Raw genomic sequence first — 10,193 nt, forward strand, 5'->3', positions numbered from 1 at the left:
GACAGGGAGAGGCAGAGGGAGGGTGAGTCACCTTTCCTTACTCGGCTTGGCTTCTGCCCACATTGTACAGCCTGAAAACTGAACTGGCCTTTTTATGAGAAAGGAAGTGGCTCCCATGGGGTGCCGTTGCTTTAATTTCATAACTATGGGACGAAAAAGCCACAGCTCCCGTCTGCTCACCTCGTGACACCCCTGTTCCTCACCCCGGTGGAGCTTCCCATGCGTGTTTCGGGCACAGATGGTGGGACAGAGAGGAAAGAGGTGGAACGCAGGCCAGCAGCTGCTGCCAGGGGTGGGATTACCCTCCCCCGCCGTGATCAACAGTGTAGCTTAATCATAAAGTGCCCTGATGCCACCCCAAAATAAGGATGCATCACTTGCAGATTGCAAAGCCTTGACCAAGCCCTGTGATGACAGCAAAGCCCCTTCTTCCAAAGTCTCCTGACTGGGGAACCTCTGTGACCACTGGTAGGAAGCTTAGAATGGAGTTGGATTTTTAGGGAAAAGCTCAATACCCCCAAATATACTTGTTCTGTGACTTCAGTAACTGAAAATGCCCTCGGTATAAAATAACCCAGGAATGTGGATCATATATGTAAAAATAATAATGATAATTATGCCATTTATCAATATTTTCCTACAACACACCCTAAAATTCCTATTTTTGTAATTAATGGTTGGACGATGGTCAGCCATTTCAACATGTGCTCTCTGGAATAACCAGACACTAGTGTAGTTCCCAAAGCGTTTCGTGTATCAAAATCTATATACTTAGAAGAACTCAGGATAAGAAAAAACCGCTAGGTCCCAAAGGGTTTGTGTCTACGGTCTTCTTCGAAAGAGGGGGCTGGGGAGTGAGAGAAGCAGCAGTTGTCAGAAAACCCTGTTGCCCTTAGGCCGTGAGAAGGCCTAAAAAAAATAAATTAAAAAAAAAAGTCTACTTTGAAAAATTAAGCCATCTTTCAAACTGTTTTCTACACCAAATCTAAAATAATTAAGATGAAATTATAAAACATGTAAAACGGGGTAGTTGGTGGCAATGCTGTCCGTAGAAAGCATTGCTTTTTAGTGCCTGCTAAACAAAGGAGACAGACAGACTGAAGAGAATAGTGGTTGATCCTTCCGGTTGCTTGCCAGAGGTCGAATGACAGGCGTTAACCTATAATTGGGCACGAATTCAAAAGCGATGCAGCAGTGCTATCCAATTTTTAGAGATCTTTTGAAATACAATCTTACCACCATTTGGAGGTGAAGTGCGGGTTACAGAAGTCGTTAGTTAATATTAGTGAATGAATGTATAAAGTTACAAACTATGCATTTGCAAAGAGTAATGTTTATTTTGTGTCGAATCCAAGTCAATTCTTCTCATAGAGACTTATCACAACCACAAATTATTCAAAGTAAACTTGAACACATATCATTATGGGGAAGTGGGGTTCCCGTCTGTATTCTTCTAGCTGATATTTTTAAAGACAAGGCATTGAAACTCCAGGCTCTAAACAAATTCAGCCATTATGGTGAATAAATGGGAGATGGTTTCTATTTTACTTCTTCAACAGAAGAGGGACATGTTGGCTGTAACAAGATGTGCCCCGTTCTTCTGAGGTCTGTGTTCTGATAACATTGGATTAAGAAGCAAACAAAACTGCATAGTTAAGGAGTATTGCATTGGATAAATGCAGCATAGGTTGTATCTGGTGTGTTTAATTCTCCACTTAAGGAAAAAAATAATTTCTTCAGAGGTCATATAGTTTCAAAGAACAGAATATAAAAACATTGTCCAGCAAAGCAAATCATTGCTCTTTTTTTTTCAGAATTACCTGGAGATGGTCACTTATATTCCGGGGAAGTCCATCTAGAATATGCACACATTTCTTCTTCCCTCTTGTCGATTTTGTATTTTCATGAAACCTTTTCCATTGACAATTTGTCTTTGCTCCTTAATCAGGGTTTTGCTACGTTACTCAGTATGAAAAATAAAAAAAAGTTCTTTCCTTCATCTGACAATGTGGAAATAAAGAACATTTGTCTACCATTCCAGTTCTCTTCTGTGTCTCCTGAGAAAGCTTCTCAACTGTTTGTATGTAAAATAAGGGAGAACGCACTTCTCAAGCTGGTACTCGTGGTTATCCTGGATATGTCTGCTACCTAGTTAGAAGTTACCGAGGTCGGGGAGGGGATGTGTCTTTTTATATGATTTTTAGCCAAATTCAGATGTTCTGATACTGCATTTCTACATGCCTAGCCAACTGTAAATACAGCCTGTGGAGGTTCAGGGTCATAAACCTTTTTGTGACTGTCCCTCAGCCATCCTCTTGTCAGCTCTGGCACATTGTACATAGATTTGTCGAATGTTTCAATGATGTTGTTTTTCTAAATGCTATTCTCTAAAACAACTTTTTGAATGTTTTCTGCTTTCCATTGTTTGGGACTTCGTGTGCTGGTTGAAAACATCCATGTTTCCTAAATACGTAACACCAGGAAAAAAAAATGTTTAAAATAAACTGGTGCTAATTGAAATTGAAGAAAAATTTCAGATTGAAGATTTACAACATAAAACGTTCACACCAGTTAAACGAAACTGCGCTTTCCCAAGGGGACAGCGGCATCTCCCTACGGTCCACCAGGAAGACCGCTGAGTGTTCACAGGTTCTGCGGCCCATTTCTGTGGAAAATACCGGAAGGGGACTGTCCCCAGTGGCAAGGATCTGCCACACTGGTCCTGTGGACGTATTTATAGAAGTCGAGGTGTATGGTAAGAATCATGTTAGTTATAGTCTTCTGGTCTTTGGACTTCCATGTTCTGTAATGCTTAGCTGTGACAATGAACCTGGGGTGGCCTGTCTACATCCTCGTCGGCCTGTACGGACTGCGTGTGTGGCTCTCGCTCGGGCCACACCTGAGCCAGCACACGGGACTGTCGGGAAGACCATTCTGACCGCTACAGTGTCCACACACGAGCTGAAATGCACTTGTAACTGGTTAATTACCATGAGGTCTAACTTCCACTTAATAAAAGTTTTTGTGTATCTGCTTCTATTTGGGGGCTGTTTATTTAAGTAAAGGAGAACTAACTTATACCCAAGAGAGGCTCGCTAGGGTTAGAGGCTTGGAGGTATTACCTAGTACAGCTATGAAAAACCATTTACAACCAAAAGGACCTCTTTGCCGTGTCAACTGTTCAAGGCTATTTTTCAAAACGTGGAAGGCGCACCTCTCTTCTAGAGTCCAGCCCTGATGGTGACAACTCAAACCCATCCCCTGGTAAAGACTGCTCGCGCCTGGGCTGCTGGTCCTGTTGTCCCAGACACGTAGTCACAACCCACAGAGCAAAGGCAATGTCCGCTCTGGAGCCACACCAGCCCAGAGAGCCTCCCCCAGGCCAAAGCTGTGCCTGCTAGAACTTGGCACATTCACCTACAGAAGTCAAGCATATGTTTTTGTGCAGCAAGTTAGCGGCTTTGCACTAGAATGGACTTGGCACAAACCCGAGTCTGTCTCTTGCAAGGTAGGTGACTGGACAAGGGATTTCACCTTTGTAAGTCTCGTCCTGATCACTGGCATGATAATGACAGAGAGAAAAATGAATTAGCCTGGCTTAGACAGTCCTTTATCTAGCCCTAGTCCAATCAGCCCGGACGTGGCCTGTTGCCTGGTTTAGAGATGTTCCCACGTTGTAGTGCTCTTTTGAGAATTACCCGAAATACCATGTCACCATGCACAGAGAAGTACTCCACAAGGGGAGCCAAAATACTCATATCCTGGAATCCTCAGATGTCCAGGGTGAATGCCTTCAAATAACAGAACTTTCTCTCTTCAATGTCTTAAGAAGATTCCTTCTAAAAGGAATGACCTGGGCGGACGGCTGGCTCAGTTGGTTAGAGCGTGAGCTCTGGGCAACAGGGCTGCCGGTTCGATTCCCACATGGGCCAGCGAGCTGCGCCCTCTGCAACTAGAATGAAGACAACAAGCTGCCTCTGAGCTCCCTGGCGGCCGGATGGCTCAGTCGGTTAGAACGCGAGCTCCTAACCACAAGGTTACCAGTTCGATTCCCGCAAGGGATGGTGGGCTGCGCCCCCCTGCAATTAACAATGGTAACTGGACTTGGAGCTGAGCTGCGCCCTCCACAACTAAGATTGTAAAGGACAACAACTTGACTTGGAGCTGATGGGTCCTGGGAAGAACACACTGTTCCCCAATAAAAAAAGCCCTGGAAATACACACTGTTCCCCAATAAAGTTCTGTTCTGCTTCTCCAATAAAATCTTTAAAAATAAATAAATAATAATAAAAGGAAAGTCCTTCCTGCCTAGTAAATAGCTTCCACAGCACATCTGGTCGCACATCTGGCTGTTCCCTTGGTCACTCCTGACCATCCTCATTTCATCAGTGACGTAGTACACTGAGCAGCGGAGACAGTTTGTAGTTCAGCCTATTTGAGAACTAGCGACTTACGCCACTGACACCCCAGCTTTCTTCCTTGCCATCCTGTGCCAGCCCACAGCCCACCACTGATCCTCTGTGATCGCCTTGTACTCAGCACAGGGGACACTGAGCCCTTCGACCTTCCCCGAGATGCAGGGGGACAAAGGTAGGACACGCTCTGCTCCTCTGTGCTCAGCAGTGTGCTGGATGCGTTCAGGGGTGCATGCATCTCATTGCCACAACAGCTCCGTGTGTAGGGCCTGTCATCCGTGCTGGGAACCAGCTGCACGCATATGTCTCAGGTGGTTGGTAGCAGGTCATACTCCCACTCAAACTAGGTAAAGCAAACACGTGGGGGGTTACTGAAAGGACACAGGGTATCTGGTGGGATCGAGGTCAGATAATGTGACCAGGCCTTGGGGAGTCCGAGAACCAAGATCGAGAAAGCCACTGGGAAACAAGACAACCACACACCCCACCTGTCCAGGGCATCCCCTCACTGATCTCCGTGGGGCTACAGGATCAGAACCCTTCTTCTCTGGGAGCCTTTTTTCTTCTCACTCTGCAAAGCTGCCATCTTTGCTTCTCTAACACATGGTGGAAATGGCCACCAGAGGCACACACTGAACTCACAGCACATGTGGACAAGGGTGGGCCAGAATCTTAGCACACTGATTCCGGACTCAGGAATAACTGGCCTGGCCTGGGCCAGATAACCTCTCCTGCTCCATCAACTGGGCTGCGGAAGCGGTTGTGTCAGGGGTCACGCGGGAGGGTCTCTAATAAAAAGGTGTGAGGTTAGGAAGGAAGTGATGGGTGGAGTAAATCATTGGCATTCTTTGTACAGTATACAAAAGTCCGTTTTTCTTGCTCATAAATATAATCATAGAATTTACATCCAGGGAGATAGTCAAGATTATCTAATTTGTCTCTTATTTCATAAATAAGAGGCAGGACCCACGAATGTCCTTTTACATCTATTACTGTTGTTTGATGCTCGTTTGCTTTCATAAGGTTTTATTTATTATTTGCTTGTTTTCCGAAATACAAGGTTGTTTATTCTCTTAAATCTAATCACATAATAGGACCACTGTAGCAATACTACCTGCGTTCAAATCCACCATTCACTGCTCTGTGACCTCAGGTGATTACTTGACCTCTCTGTGCCTCAATTTCCTGCTCCGTAAAATGTGGATACTAAGATGACCACCTTATGTGAGTATTGTGAATTCTAAAAGATATGTGTAAAGTGCTTAGTATGGCCCCTGACATATGTGGGCCATAAAAGTGTTACCTGAGTCATCAGCCGGGTCATTTAAATAGCTTAACACAAATGCATTAGCCCCGCTGAACCATAAGAGCAGGAGCCACTAGTTAAGTTGCAGTAAAGCTAAAAGTATATATTTATTTCTGACAGATTAATTTTTGAATTTTTCCAACTTAGAATTCTTCTGCACTGTACAGAAGTACAGAAAAGTAGAAAGAAAAATGAAATCACAGATAATTACAACACTCCAAAATAAGCATGGGTCCATTATGCGTTTTTTTCATTCCCTTTCCGTGCATATTTATTTGCATAGCTGCGATCACACTGTATATGTAATTCAGCCTGTTGCTTTTCACCACTTAGCATTATGTAGCATATGCATTTTTGCATATCATTAAATGTTTTCAAATGCCTTCATTTTCGTGGCCGTGTAATAGTACAGCACGTAGGTATACACTGATCTCCTAAAATAGCCCCTGTCTGGAAAACATTGGTTGTTCCTCTTTTAATCCCTTTGAAATTCTGTCTACAGATTCCCAAATTCCCTTTCAAATGATTGGTGTCAACTTACTCTCTCAACTGCAAAGTGAAGGAGTGTCTCACTCAAAGTTAGTGTTACTTTTTTAATCTTCCCTAAACTGAGAGATATTAAAAGGCGTTCTTGTTTCCGTTTCTATTTCCTGAACACTAGCTAATGATATGAAGCATTTTTCTATGTCGACCATTTATAACTTCGAGTCACAATATGTCAATTCACATCCTTTGCCTATTTATCTTTTGGATATTAACCTGTCCTCATGTATTAGCCAGAGTTCTTTGTATTATTAGAATGTAAACTTCTGCCTCATTTGCTATAATTTCCCAATTCATGTGCATTTTAGATTCAGTCATGAGACGTTTTTTTCTGAATGCAGATTTTTAAAAATCTTTATGTCCTTAAATCTGTCAAAGTTTTCCTTTAAAATTTCACATCTTAGATTCAGTCAGAAAACATTCCCTTGTATTTTCTTTCAGCTTTTATTTACACCATGTTTTACGATATAGAATATTTGGGTATAGGAAAAGCTCAATGTATTTTCCTTCCCAAGTATCTGGCGAATGGGCCCAGACTCATTCAGTCGAAGTTATGATTGGTCCAGCCAACTTCCAGCTCTGCATCTCCATTAGCTATTAGTTGTTACACTTAGGATCTTCTCAAGGCTCTTTTGTTCCTGATTAAGCTTAGTCCACCCGTTATGTCCCCACTCTTTCTTTGGGGACATGGCCATGGCCAGTCATGGGACGGTGAGGACAGTATCTGTTCCTGGAAGGTCATGTGCTTTCCTCTGCTGAGGACAGCTTCATTCCAGCTGGTCTTTGGACTTCCCACGCTAGCATCCAGTATTTTGTTTTCTTTTTTAATTTTTCAATGACCGTTGATGTACAATATTATATTAGTTTCGGGTGTACAGCAGAGTGGTTAGACATTCATATAACTTACGAAGTGATCCCCCCTGATAAGTCTAGTACCCACCTGGCACCATACCTAATTATTACCGTACTATTGACGATATTCCCTATGCTTTGCATCCCCGTGACTATTTTGTAACAGTCGATTGGTACTTCCTAACCCCTTCCCCTTTTTCACCCTACCCCCCAACCCCCCTGCTATCTGGCAACCATCATCCTCTCTTGATGACCAGGTGACTGCTCTGGCCCCTGGCTGGCATAGTCATGCCACGGCTGCTGAGAGCGCCCCACCTTACGCCCCCCTGGGGTACAAAAGAAAAAACATGGCGAGCAGCATCTCCCCTTTCAGTTTTTCTGAGGTAGTAGCGATGGAAGGAAGATGATATTCTGAGAAAAGTCCAGCGATAAACGTCTCAGAGCAGCAGCTTCAGCCCTAGAACTTTCACAACCGGATGATCTTTTGGAAAAACTGGATTATACGCAAACACCCTTGGTGTCGCCGAGACAAAATGAATAACCTCTTCTCTCACCATTTTCTGCAATATGACTATTATCTAGCATATCTCACTCCAAAACTGTTATTTATGTAAGTCGTTGCACCTCAACATGCAATTGTTACTTTTAATAATAGAAAAGTTATTTTCAACGGTACTGAAACCATAAATCTGGCCTGTTTTGCTTCAGTTCATTTGTCTGCACAGCCATCTGGCGAGATTATTCAACACAGAGCAGGCGGACTCTAATCTTTCCTATTCAAAAGTTGATGTTGTGCCTAAGGCTGAACTGTAATTCTTTTTTCATTTTCTTCCCTTGGCTTTTTATAGCCAAATAAACAAAGGATTTGACATAGAACTTCTTGTACTTCTTTATTCACCATATGATGAAAAAGTAATAAAAGTGCCTCCAAATGCCACATTTGAAAATCGGCGTCATAACTTTGGAGATACCGAACTGACTAGACACTTCTGCCTCCAAGGAGAGAGGGTCGTCCATCATTTGGAGGAAAACAGCTCAGCGAGCTTTGACACTTCTTTTTAGTGGAAAGAGAAGAGACCCTTTGAGCAAACCTGAATGGCTAATTCTTCCATGTAATAAACAAATGGAATTTGGACAGTTAGGCAGTGCGTGTGTGTCTGTGTGGCTGTGTGTGTTTGTGTGTGTGTGTCTCTGTATGTGTTGCATGTGCGTGTGTGTTGCGTGTGTGTGTGTGTGTGTGTGTGCCGGGCAGGGAGGATAAAGAACGTGGCCTGGGAAGGAGCGAGGAGATGTGAGGAGAGGACAGTGCTGTCCAGTAGCCCCTCGGAGGTGATGAAAACAGTCTACATCATGGCATCCAGTACGGCAGCCAGTAGCCGCCTGTGGCTACTGAGCACGGGAAATGTGGCTGATGTGACCGGGAAACTGAAGTTTTTTATTTAATTGAAATTTAATGGCCACGGGCGGCTGACGGGTGCCCTCTCAGACAGCGCAGAGGTCAGTCCCTCCTTCCCAAACCTGAGCCCCAAGCAGCAGGAGAGGCCTGAGGGGACCAGACAACGTCCAGGGCAGGGACGCAGGGGACTTGCAAGCAGGCATGAGAGAGGAGTGGCCAACGGTAAGCTGCTGCTTGCTCTGCGTTTCCCTCCTGCTGGTCCATAAACCTCCAGTCAGTGAGTCCCATGCTGCGGTCACCCTTCACATCAGCTCGCCTGGGACCCCGTGTTTGCCTGATGTCTGGGGTGGTTACCCTTAGTCCCTGCCTCACTCTCAGAGTCTCCCACCTGGACGATATAGCATACCCACTCCTTACCGACGCACACGGCCTTGTGTGCCTGGTATCTTAGAGGTTTAGGGACAGGAATGTAAGGAGAAGCTCAGATGTCCCTGTCACCTCCTCCAGCAGCCCTGTCCAAGAGTTTGGGGGACAGGGAGGAAGAGCCAGGAGCAGAAGAGCCACATGGCAGCCCAGCTCACAGGGGCTGGCCGGAGTGGGACCAGCCCTCTTTCCCCACGAAAACTACAGGTTGGGGTAGAAAACAATAGAGAAATAAAGATTTTCTGGCATTTTCAAAGGCTGCTAAGAAACACGAGACAGATTAAATGTTTTTGCACTTCCCTGTGCTTGATAAAATGCAATATTCATATGCAGAATACTCTACTGTAGTGACACCCATAGCAACATTTGTAAAATTCTTCAAGGCATAATTAAAGTTTGAAATAAATTATCTGAGATTTCCACAAGGGTAGAATAAGACTACACTATCATATGTAAGGTAAAGTTAAACTAAAAATTCCTATAGCCTGAGCTTTAGCTGAAACATAGTGGGCATTTCATTCTGAAGTTTAGTTTGTGTGTTTTCACCTTTTTTTTTCTTTTCATAGTAAGAATGTTTAAGATTTATTCTCTTACCAAATTTCAAGTATACAATACAGTATTACCTCCCCATTTCCCCTACCTACCGGCCCCTGTTAACCACCATTCTGCTCTCTCTCCTCTATTTCTATGAGTTTGCCTTTTTTCAACATTGCATATATAAGTGAGATCACACAGTATTTGTCTTTCTCAGTCTGAATTATCTCACTTAGCATAATGCCCTGCAGATGTGCCATGTTATCACAAGAGGCAGAATTTCTTTCTCGTGGCTGGCCAATATCCCACTGTTTATACCACGTCTTCTCTATCCATTCATCCATCAGCAGACACGGAGGTTGTTTCCATGTCTTGGCTATTGTGAATCCTGCTGCACGAACATGGGGTTGCAGATGTCTCTTCATGATACTGATTTTATATCCTTTGGATATATATTCAAAAGTGGGATTGTTGGATCATAAGGTAGATCTATTTTAAATTTTTTGAAAAACCTCCATACTGTTTTCCATAGTGGCTGCACCAATTTGCAATCCCACCAACAGTGCACGAGGGTTCCCATTTCTCTATGTCCTCACCAACACCTGTTGTCTCTTGTCTTTTGGATGACAGCCATGCTGACAGGTGTGAGGTGATAGCTCATTGTGGTTTTGATTTGCATTTCTCTGATGATTAGTGATGTCCAACACCTTTTCATGGACCTGTT

The 10,193-nt window shown here is 43.9% G+C and overlaps 1 protein-coding gene across 2 annotated transcripts in view; it reads left to right on the forward strand.

Moving 5' to 3' along the window:
- ZNF704 (zinc finger protein 704) overlaps positions 1-2,832 on the forward strand; it is a 135,805-nt gene extending 132,973 nt beyond the window's left edge. For both annotated transcript variants that reach the window (XR_004424917.1, XR_004424919.1), the window contains exon 10: positions 1,815-2,832. The gene's annotated coding sequence lies outside the window, so the exon portion shown is untranslated. The remainder of the gene's footprint in view (positions 1-1,814) is intronic.
- Positions 2,833-10,193: the final 7,361 nt, after the last annotated feature.

The sequence above is a fragment of the Rhinolophus ferrumequinum genome, chromosome 14 (genome assembly GCF_004115265.2).
Source record: "Rhinolophus ferrumequinum isolate MPI-CBG mRhiFer1 chromosome 14, mRhiFer1_v1.p, whole genome shotgun sequence".
Classification (NCBI taxonomy): Eukaryota; Metazoa; Chordata; class Mammalia; order Chiroptera; family Rhinolophidae; genus Rhinolophus; species Rhinolophus ferrumequinum.